The sequence below is a fragment of the Myotis brandtii genome, unplaced genomic scaffold (genome assembly GCF_000412655.1).
Source record: "Myotis brandtii unplaced genomic scaffold, ASM41265v1 scaffold165, whole genome shotgun sequence".
In the NCBI taxonomy this organism is placed as follows: domain Eukaryota; kingdom Metazoa; phylum Chordata; class Mammalia; order Chiroptera; family Vespertilionidae; genus Myotis; species Myotis brandtii.
Genome location: NW_005356042.1, coordinates 16,122,703 through 16,134,224, shown reverse-complemented (window position 1 = coordinate 16,134,224; position 11,522 = coordinate 16,122,703).

The window sequence follows — 11,522 nt, the reverse complement described above, 5'->3', positions numbered from 1 at the left end:
CCCTGCCGCTGCCGCCGCCGCCCGTCGGCTTCCAGGCTGCGCCGCCCTGAGAATTCGGAGCCCCTGCGAGGATCTGGGGAGACGCGCCCGGGACTGATGCACTGGACAGCTGTGCCGGAACAGTTTTGTGCGCACGGACTGGTTAGCGATCCTTTTCTACTGAAGCTGGCTCTTCGCCCCGACCCCCGTTGGAAAGGACGTCGGCCGGGCAGAGGTGGAAAGTGGGACCCGACGCCACTGCTGCCTTGTGAGGGATGGACCCCGTGCAGGCGGGCCGGTGACTCCCTCTGTAACTGGGCTGCTGTTGAGAGAGCGGACAAGGGGGCTGTGCCTTCTCACTTATATCTGAGCTGCAACAGAACAAAAAACCCTTTTCTATCTGCAAAGCCTTCTGTCGTGGTTCTTGGTGCAGGATTTAGAAGAGCCAGGCTCTCTCGAGCTCTGTAGTGTGTTCTTGGACTCCCGGTGTCAGGGCTGCGGGCAGCAAGGTCCAAATGTGTTCTGCCCCTGAGTGTAACAGGAGCAGAAGAGACAGGCTGGAACGGAAGGCGCTGCGGGGGTTCATGTGGGGAAACGGGGCTTTGGAAGAGGAGCTGCCCCTCAAGTGCTGGCGTCGGGGCCACCGCTGAGGTGTGATGCGCTGGGGAGGGCTGGGTGCCTCCAGGAGCATTCTGGGTGCACACCAGCCTGTTTTGGTGCTGGGAAGGGTGTGGCTCTCCGCGGAAGCCAGATCCCACCCTTTCTTAACTTTGTGCAGAGCAGCACAGCCAGCGTGAGGGCCTGGACTGGCTTCATTATTGGTGTCCCTTACCCAGTCTCGGCCCCTGGGAGAGGGCAGTGAGCTGCCGGGAGTGAGAGCTGGATGTTGGGGATCCAGATGCAGCCTGGCCATTCCCGAGGGCCAAGCTGCCTGGCTGACTGGCCACAAGGACAGGATCTTCTCTGGTGGCTCCTGAGCCCAGGGGTTTGTGCTCATGTCTGTTGGAGGAAGGCAGGGCAGCATAGTCCCCTCTCTGTGCCTGGGTTTGGTATGAGCCTCTGAACTTGAGTGTCTTGGGTCTGCTCAGCTTCTCTAGGAAGGGCTGGCCTGGAGCAGCCCAAGGACCAGAGTGAAGCTCAGATATAACCTTGGTGACCAGGGAAAAGTACAAATTTAAATTTTCCCCTTCTGACATATTTCCAGAGCAGATCTGATATACAAAGTATCACACCAGCAAGAGACAAGGTAGAAAGAGGACATAAAGACACCGCTATTCTGAAGGATGGTTTTGTACTGTCCCCCTATATGGGGCACATCCTGAGCACCTTAAAGCTCAGTTTCGGATGAAGGGGAACGGTAGGATGTTGCCTGTACCCCACTGTGGCTGGAGACGGCTGTCTGGGCTCACTGCTGTGGGTGCTCCACGCTCAGGTAGGACTGGAGGGGAGGAGCATCCAAAACAGTACCTACAGTCCAAGAGGGCTGATGGGGCTTCCGGGGGGCCCTGTCCAGCTTCCTCTTGCAAGATGGCCTCGGCTTGGTGAGGATGGTGAGCTGGTGCTGAGCAGTTGTTCTCCATCCCATCCCATCCCATCCTTGCCAGTTCCCAGACTCACCTGGAAGCATGACCTTCAAAGCTAAAGCCACATAACAGGAGGCTTCCCAGCTGGTCTGGGCACAGCTGTGCCTCCACATCATGGCCCTCACTCCACAGTGGGTGCCTGCAGTGACAGGTGCTCCTGGGGGGCCTTTAACACACAAGGCAAGGAAGGGAGCCACCTGGGAAGGTGCTGGAGCAGGTGAGCCCTGGAGGGGTTTTAACCTACTGGCTGCCCTGGTGTGAGGCATGATTCTTCACTTGTAGGGAAAACAAGCAGGACCCTGGCCCAGAGGGCTGGGAAGCATGGTATGGCCAGGAAAGAGAGGGCCATCCACTAACACGTCCCAGTCTTCCCCACCCCCACCTCCCTTTCTTGGCAGCTCAGGTTCTTCCTGAGACCTGGGAACTCCAAACCACCAGACAAAAGAGCGTTCTCTCCATCCAGCCCAGTCTTCCCAGATGCGACCGAGGCCTGGGCAGGAAAGGGCCCTCTGGAGCCCAGCAGGCCAAGGGGTAGAGCTGGGCAGGTGGAGGAAAGGAAGCTGGCACTGCCTGCTCCCCAGCAGCCCCAGCTCTGCTGAGATGGCCCAAACAGCACGGGGTTGGCCCGCCTCAGGGACCACCAGTAGGGGAGGAGGATACGGTAGCGCAGGGAACATTCGGGCTCTTTAAGGCTGCACGAAGGGCTGTTAGCAGATCCAGGTTTGGATCTTCTCCATCCAGGAAGGTGTGCTTCCACAGCTTTTCGGGGAGCATATTACCATGTGGACAGCCTAAAGACAGGCAGCAAGTGAGGGCAGGGGCAGGAATCTGGGTTTTAACAAGCTTGCCAGGTGGTTATTAGGTCAGTGGTCTGGGACCATGGGGGATACCTGTGACATTACTCAAAGCCCTCCCTCCTCCCAGGAGGTGGTATTTCAGCCCAGAGCTGGCCCAGCTGAGCCGACCAAGCCTGAGTTGAGGGGATAGAAGCAGGGCACAGGCCATCTGGGCTTTGCCTGTGGTGGATGATATGCCTCCCCCAACCACCACTGTGGGCTCCCACGCAAACCCTAGTTACCCCCTTGCTCACAGAGAGACCTCAGGACCCAGACACAAGGAGTGGGAGGCGGGGGCCGCACAAGGCCACTCGCTGCCTCCTCCGGGTCTGTGCTCTCCTCAGAGCTGCCTGCCCCTGGATGGGCCCTATGGCTCCTGGGCTCCTGCTGGGGTTCAGTGGTTCTGCATGAAGAACCCTTAATTCCAGGGCCCCTGTTCTCGCTGCCCTGTCCCTGTGCAGGGAGGTCACCGGTTATGGCTTGGAGCCCCAGCTGAGCCCAGAGAGGCCCCTCAATGTCCAGCACTGATCCAGAGTATCCTCTTGAGGGGACAACATGAGTTTGGGCTGGGACACTCCTGTGGCCCAGGTGTCTACTGAATGAGTGGGGGTCATGGGACAACCTAAAGCCACAAGGATCCTCAAGCCACAGGAACAGCCAGCGGGAGGGGGGTTGGGGGGAGCCCTGCAGATAGGGAGAGCCCAAGGCAAGACTCCAGGAGTGGTGAGATTTCCGCCACCCCTGCCCTCTGCTTTCTGGCTTCCGCAGCCTGGGTGGGCGGCCCCGGAACAGCAGGACGCTGACTTCGGTGGTGGGAGGCAGGTCCAGCTGAGCGAGTGGAGGGTGCGGGTCGGGGTCTGGGTCCCGGATGCAGGACACAGGCAGCCCTCCCCCACGTCTAGGAATGACCCGGCTGGGACAGAACTCAAGGTGACAAGTCTCAGCAGAGCACATTCTTTTAGGGGAAGTTTCAGGCCCTTCAGGCTGGACGGGGCTCCCTTCCCACCACCTGAACCGCACAAAATGCACTCACTGCAGCATCGATGGCTCAGTGGTAGAATTCTTGCCTGTCACGCGAGAGGCCTGGATTCGAACCCAGGCCAATGCAAAGGTTAGTTCTCCCCCTACCCCCACTCTTTTATCACATTTCCCTTAAAATGACATTTTAATTGAATGGTAAAGGAATGGTATTTCACTGGCCGCTGAGCCAGGCTTGGGAGCTACCCCAACTGAAACAGGCAGGGTGGGTTTCGGGGTTAGGGGTTCTGTGCATGACACTGTTACAGCAGTATTTGCTGCAGACGGGGGGTCCCTCACACCTGGGGGGTCTCCCTGCTCTGCCTCCTCCCCACCTTCCCTCAGTCATCGGCCAGGGCTAAAGAGTGTGCCCTGGACTTGACCAGGCCGTAGGTCCTCAGCCGCATCAGTCCCCCTGGTCTGGGCTAATGGTTGCAGTCTGCAAGCCTGGGCTTCCCAAAAAAGATAAATGAATGCACATTTGGAATGGTGCAAGGGGCAAAGGTCAAGCCTCCTCCTCAAGTGTCCTCAGGGTCAGAGGCAAGGGCTGGGGGTGGGAAAGGGTTGCGGGGGGAGGTGACCTCCCCCACAAACCTTTCCCTCCAGGTTGCCAAGCTTCCTTTTAAAGCCCAAAGCACATGGCCTGGACGTGACCAGTTCTCAGGAAGAGCCACCAAATCCCATCCCAAACTGTGCCTCCTCGGGGCAGCATCCTAAGAGCCAGAGCCATAGCCTGCGCCCTCCCCTGCAGCCCCAAACCCTGGGGAAGCCATTCCTTCTCCCCCCTGGAGTCCCCTGGGGTCACCCCTGCCCCGGGCCTTGAATGCAGGGCCCCTCTAAATGGAGTCCCAGCCCCCATTGCTTCCCTGGTGCTGCACCTGCACCTCAGAGGGCCACCAGGACCGGGGCCGAGCCTGCTGGGCAAGGGGGCGGTGATGGAGGAATAGGAGACCTGGAGACAGCAACTGGGCCTGAAGAGCTAATGCGGCCTCCAAAGTGACCGCGTTAAAAAACACATGAGAGCCCTAACCGGTTTGGCTCAGTGGATAGAGCATCAGCCTGCGGACTGAAGGGTCCAGGGTTCAATTCCAGTCAAGGGCACAGGCCTGGGTTGTGGGCTCGATCCCCAGTGGGGGGCATGCAGGAGGCAGCCGATCAATGATTCTCTCTCATCGTTGATGTTTCTCTCCCTCTCCCTTCCTCTCTGAAATCAATTTAAACACACACACACACACACACGCACACACGAGAGAGAACTGTGGGAGAGAACCACGGACCTCCCACCACAGATAATTACACGACTGCACCAACAGGTACCTCCCCCAAAAACAGGCATAAGAGTCTCACACACGAGAGCTAACCAACACACCACGTGCAGTTCTGCATCATTGGAGAAACACAAGTTAAAAAAACAGGTTACCCACGAGTACACCTCTACTCATAACCCAAAACAAACGCAGTGAAAAAGCTGCTCACACAGACCCTCAGGCTGCCGCGGGCAGGGAGAGATTTGGCCTGTTCTCTCTAGGTCAACCTGGAGGTGCAGAGACTCATCAGAGCAGCCCTGCCCAGCCCTGCCATCCCACCTGGCATCCCACCTCCAGGGACATGAGCCGGGCAGAACCCAAAGGCAGCCGGAACCTTGGGCAGGCCCCGGGGTGTTTACACGGATGCTGTTCCTAAGAGCAACCACCTCCCGCTGCCTCCGCCCCCCCCGCCCGCCAGACAGAAGCACCCAATTGCCCACCAAAGGGCCCGGAGCTCAGCACAGCCAACACAGATGCCCAGCCACAGGGGCCAGCGTGTTCACACACACCCTCCTCATGCCTGTGGAAGTGGCCCGTTGGCTGGCAGAGGTTGGTCACCTCTGTTCTGAAAGTATTTAAAGGTTTCTTGAAGATTTCTTTAAGCTTCCCAAGTTTCCAGCCAAGGTTTCATCCAGGAAGGTACTTATTCATTACTTCTCCAACACCTAAACCTGGAAAAGCCCCCCAGGGCCCCACAGCGAGGCTCCCCTGGGAGGAGGGGCACCCTGGTCTGCCAGCAGGATGCTGGCTGGTGCTGTCAGTGAGAAGGGGCCTGGAAATGAGCCGGTCGACTCCCTTAGCACAGACCGCACCTGAGGCCGGGGAGGAAGGCCCTCCTCGGGTGCCACAGTGAGTAGGACGCAGCCTGAGCTGGGGTCCTTGTTCCATCCCGGGGAACCCAGCGCCCCAAACAAGCCTCCTTCTCCAGCAGGCAGACTCACCAGGAGACGGCTGTGTCCCGCTGCCTCTTCTGGCCGGGCCGGACAAAGCTGGGCGTGGGCTCCCCAGCCATATCTGAATCTGAAGAGAGCAAGAGAGTGGGCAGAGTGTGAAAGGAGGGAGGGAGGGGGGTGCAGGAGGAAGGGCCAGTGGGCTCCCGCTTGCCTCCTGGGCTGGCCCTTCCCTGCCCCTCAGCTCTGAGGTGGGCAGTGCAGTAATGGGCAGCCCAGCCTGGCCTATGGACCCTGGGTCCACCTACCAGGGCTGGGCTCAGGCTCCAGAGGGACCATCTTCATCCTCAGCGGACCATGGCGCGGAGATGAAACCCTGCCCTTGGGTATCAACTCCATCTCCCAGGCCCTGGAGTTTGGGGGTGGTACCATCTGTGATCCTCGTGTCCTCTGAGGAGACACCCAGCCTTGGTCGGGGTTAATTCTTTGGTGTTCTCCCCCTGCCTGCCTGCCCCATTGCCACGTCCACACCCCACAGCTGCTTCTGGGCTAAGCCCCTGGGCCGGCTGCGTCTGAAATGGCCTGAATGCTCCGAGTGAGAACCAAGTGAGCAGCCAGCCTGGGCTGGGGAGCGGACACCCCACTGCCCTCTGTTAGTGGGAAGTCGAGAGCCAGCTGAACCCAATTCAGGGGATCGGGGGCTGAGAAGTCAAGCAATGTAGCCATCTGTGCACCAGGCATGGAAGGTTGTCTCATTTCTGGGCTCCTTCCACGTCTACTACCCTAGAGATGGAGGGGAATCCTGCTTCCTGCTGGGTCCCCATGGCCCACCAGGGCCTGGCACGCAGTGGGCAGGTGCTCAGGTAATGTCTGCTGAATATGTGAATGGAGTCCATTCAATCAATTCTAGGTTTTGTTTGTGGATTTGGATCAGACCCCAGAGTGTGGCCTGTGACATTAAGGCCCCTCCTGGAACCCACCTCTTTCTGCCTGAATCTATGGCCATCATCCAGGGCCCCCTTTGGTTGGCAAGACAGTCATGAGTGGGAGCCTTCTCCTTGTTCTGTTCTCAGGACTTCCTGCAACACAGTCACCAGGAGCACCCGTCCACTTGTTGTGGTGCAGAGACTGGCAACGATGCCCTGAGGCACTGACCATCCGAGTAGCTGGGAGAAAGCTGGCAGTTCGGCATTCCCACCCGTAGCCCCGTCTTCCTTCCGTGACCAGGATTCATCCGCTCAAGAACCCGTGCACCAAGGTAAGCACCTGCGCTTCCCTGTTGCCTGCCTTTCTGTCTGTCCTTTTAGCCTATATTCATACTTGTGGGCACTTTCACATTTGCAGCGTCCAGAGGGACAGAAAGTCACGTCCATGTCCACCACACAGGGCAGCAGTGCGTGGCTCCCACGAAAGCCTGCTACGCCCAAGGTCAGAAGGCTCAGCATTAAGAAAAGCTTGCCATCCCCTTTGGGCTGTATATCATCACTACCCCCTAAAACTAGAAATACTCAAGAGGCATCCATCATGAGACCAACCTTTGGGTCAAATGGGAAAAATCATTCCTGGCCGCCAGGTTGCCAATCAAGGCTGGTTATCACAAGGGGCTGGTGGAGTGTCTGGGAAGTTCACCACCAATGGCAAACCATGTCCAGGTGTGTGGTGGCATCTTCCTGGGCAGCAGTCGCCAACCGGTGGTCTGTGAGGTCCGAAAGGTTGGCGACCGCCGTTCCTAGGCATTGTGCTACAGACTTCACATCCATCATCTCATGAAATCCTCACAGCAACCTGGCAGGGTAGATGCTAATAGTACCCTTATCTATAGAAAGGCTACTGTATGCATCCGGGGTCACGCACAGAGCAACTCAGGAGGCCAATAGGATTTCAGTCCCCTGCCTCACAACCACTGCAGGGTTCCTAGAAGTTAGAGGACTTAGATACTCCAAGATACGCAGCTACAAGCAGAGCCTGGTTCTGTTGGCACCTCCAGGCCATGCTGCCATTGCACAGGGCTGCTCGTTACCTGCTCTACCCTGCACAGAGCCCAATGGCTGGTGAGGCCCCTGGCTAGAGCATGGGGCTGACCAGGTCAGCATTGTAGGCTGGAGTACTGACTGCACACCAGGTGGCTTCTTGCAGTAAACATGAATCATTCTTTTGGCCACTCCACATCTGAGCCCCCTCCTGCATTAGAGGAATCCCCAGCTTTGAGACAGAACCTTCCTCCCATGAAAGAAGCTAAAAATGCCCCATTTCTGCCTCCCTTTCCCAGCCTCCCTTGCAGCTAGGGCCTTGGCACATCACCTGGTCACTCCAATCAGACCCACACGCCCAACTTTGAATGAAAGCTGTTGATGGGAAGAAGCACCTCTCAGCAGTGGCAGCAGCCACACCCCAGCTTTCAAAGGTGCTTGGACCTCTGTCCCTCACTGGTGGGCTGACTGTGGTGTGTGTGCCCAGCAGAGGCAATAGGTCGCTTTCAGATCTGACCCTCCGACGTTCTGGGTCTCCTGTGAACTAACCAGTATCTTCAACGAATTCCTTTTCTGCATAGAGTCTCCAGAACCTGTTTCTGTTGCTTAAAACTAAGAACCTTGATTGAAACAAAAATAGAACTAGGAGTGGATGGAGCAGGAAGCCCTGAGGGGTGGGGGGTGATGTAAGGCTGGCAGGTGGTCAGACAGTGAAAATCCAGCTCGGATTAAAGGACAGAACGCCAGCAGCCCATGGCCTGCGTGGTAAGGCAGTTAATCCTGTGCCCCCAAACAAAGTACCCATCAAAGGCAAGGCTTTAGGGGCCTGGTGCCTCCTGCCATAGAAGAGGATAAAGATAACCCTGAAGTCAAGGGCTGCTGGGCAGGGTGTTGTGCTAACGGCACCGCACAGCTTAAAGGACAGATAGACAAGTTCACCGTCCACATTCTCAGCTCAAGGCATGGTTAGAAAACCAGGGGATTTTTGCAACTTGCAACTAACTGAAAGGCTGAGAGAGCAAACCAGACGTAAAGCTTGATCAGCGGTTATAAAATGACACCATCAGGTAGCCTCACACCCTTGCTAGGTCTCTAATCAGGAAAGAGTGGAGAACAGAGGCCATCCGAATGGGGCTCTGTGGGAAGGTGTGGGGGACTTGGTTACCCCCTCCCGCACGGAGCCCCCCCACCCCCTACTGGCCAAAGTGACTCCTCTTGGTCATTCTGAAGGTCCTGGTGGCAGAAACTCACCAGCTCTTTGTCAAACCCACATCCCTTCCCTCCTGGGCACACATCTAGCTGGAGTTTCCCAACCCCCCTTGTAGTTAGTGTGCTGCACGGCTGAGGGGTGGCCAGTGGCTATGGGTGGGTGGGATGTGCACCACTTCCAGGCCCGTAGCATCCCCCGAGCGAGCGTCCACCCTCTGCCCCCCCAGTTGACCACCTGAATGCGAATGCCCTGGGTACGCGGGAAGCCAGGTGCGGCAGGTGACAGGGCCTTGCTCGGCCTGGGCTCCCCTGTCCCCCACTGCACATGTGCGACCATGGCCAGCAGCTAGCATTCCCCTGTGTGCCCTACCCCACCACCCTCCATTGTCTCCAGACTGAAATAACAGCTCAGATCCCTGCAGGCTCCAGGGGGCCAGTGACTTCCAATCTGGGATGAGGATTGAATCGCCAGAAGAACAGATTTTGCTAATTGATACTGGCAAAGTGACCCAGGAATGGATTCTGGGGAAGGAAGAAAATAACATCAGTGGGGTTGACTATATTGGTACCTAGGATTCTACGGAGCTGGCTTGAGTAGCTGGGATGGTTCTGTTGTTTGCTCTGACGGTTGCTTGAAACGGACTCAATTGTGATAAAATAATATTGGCTACTAGGTCATTAGAAGGAGAAGGAGAATAGCTAAGACTTATTGAGCATTTGCTATCCACCAGGCACAGTTCTAAGCACTGTTCTTATTTAAAATGTATTTAGTTAACAAATGAAGTTTCGATGGCTAACAGTCATCAGTGTTGCCTCACCAGGCACTGTTCCAAACACTTTAATGTACTCACTCATTTTCTTGTCCTCCTTTTACAGAAGGACACGAGGCAGAGATGTTTTAGGGCAGTGGTTCTCAACCTTCTGGCCCTTTAAATACAGTTCCTCATGTTGTGACCCAACCATAAAATTATTTTCGTTGCTACTTCATAACTGTAATGTTCCTACTGTTATGAATAGTAATGACCCTTTAAATACAGTTCCTCATGTTGTGACCCAACCATAAAATTATTTTCGTTGCTACTTCATAACTGTAATGTTGCTACTGTTATGAATCGTACTGTAAATATCTGATATGCAGGATGGTCTTAGGCGACCCCTGTGAAAGGGTCGTTCGACCGCCAAAGGGGTCGCGACCCACAGGTTGAGAACTACTGTTTTAGGGTGACCAACTGCCTTGGTTTGCTTGGGACGGAGGGGTTTCCCAGCATGTGGGACTTTGAATGCACAAACTGGGAAAGTTCCGGGCAAACTGGGACAACTGGTCCCCCTTGGTGTTAAGTAACGGGCCAGAGTCAGACAGTAAGTGGCAGAGCGTGGCCTCAACTTCAGGTGGTTTGACTTTAGACTCAAGCTCTTTGCCTCTCTCTGCCAGTGGTTCTCGAGCCAGAGCCCGCGTGTGAAGTAGCTGAGGAGAAAACCCTCCTCGCCATCAGAGTTTCCCCGGGACAAAGCTAGGTTTGGGGCAGCTGAGAATTTGCTTTTCTCACCTGCTCCCAGGTGATGCGGATGCTACTGGCCGGCGGACGGACGTGGAGAACCACGCATTATGCTGACGTGCCCAAGGTTGCCACGGACTTTTCAGGTAGGACCAGCTGACGGCCACCTCCACCCACGAACCCTGAGATGGCCCCACAGGTGAGTCCTTTGCCGTGGCACTGAGGGACGTGCGGTTGTGGCTCCAAGGGGCACTGGACTGCCAGTGTCCGAGCCGCAGCAGAGGTGGGGCTGCCACAAGGTGGCGCCAGAGTCGCGGTTGCTGGAGTCCACTCTGCATTCCCGTGCCTGCAGCAGGTGACGGGAGTCCCCAGACGGGCTGTGCAGCAGAATCTGGGCCACTATTTCTGGCCACAGAGACACCCAGCCTGGCTCTCTGACCCTCCCCGGGATCCTGCGACCAATCATTATCCTTTTTTGTTTTTAAATTGAGGTGAAATTTTTGTAACATGAAATCAATATGGTGGCATTTGGTACATTCACAAAGCTGAGATTTACCTAAGTTCCACATTTACTTAAGTCCTACAGCGTTTTCATCGTTCTGACGTAAAATCTGTACCCACTAGGCAGCTATTCCCATTCTCTGGCCTCTTTTTCTTTTCTTTTTTTATTGATTTTTTACAGAAAGGAAGGGAGAGGGATAGAGAGTTAGAAACATCGATGAGAGAGAAACATCGATCAGCTGCCTCCTGCACACCTCCCACTGGGGATGTGCCCGCAACCCAGGTACATGCCCTTGACCGGAATTGAACCTGGGACCCTTCAGTCCGCAGGCTGATGCTCTATCCACTGAGCCAAACCGGTTTCAGCTCCGGCCTCTTTATTTCAGTGGATTTTCCTGTTCTGAATATTTCATATAAGTGGAATAATGCAAGATGTGACCTGTTGTGATTAGCTTCTTTCACTTAAAATACGTTTTTAAGGTTCATCCACCTGGGGTATGTGTCAGTACTTAATTCCTTTTAATGGCTGGATAGGATTTCATTATATATATATGCCACAATTTTCTTTAAATATGTTTTTGTTGATTTTTAGAAAGAGAGGAAGGGAGTGGGATAGAGAGATAGAAACATTGATGAGAAAGAATAATTGATCGGCTGCCTCCCGCACGCCCCCCACTACAACTCGGGCATGTGCCCTGACTGGAACCGGCGACCTCTTGGTTCATGGGTTGATG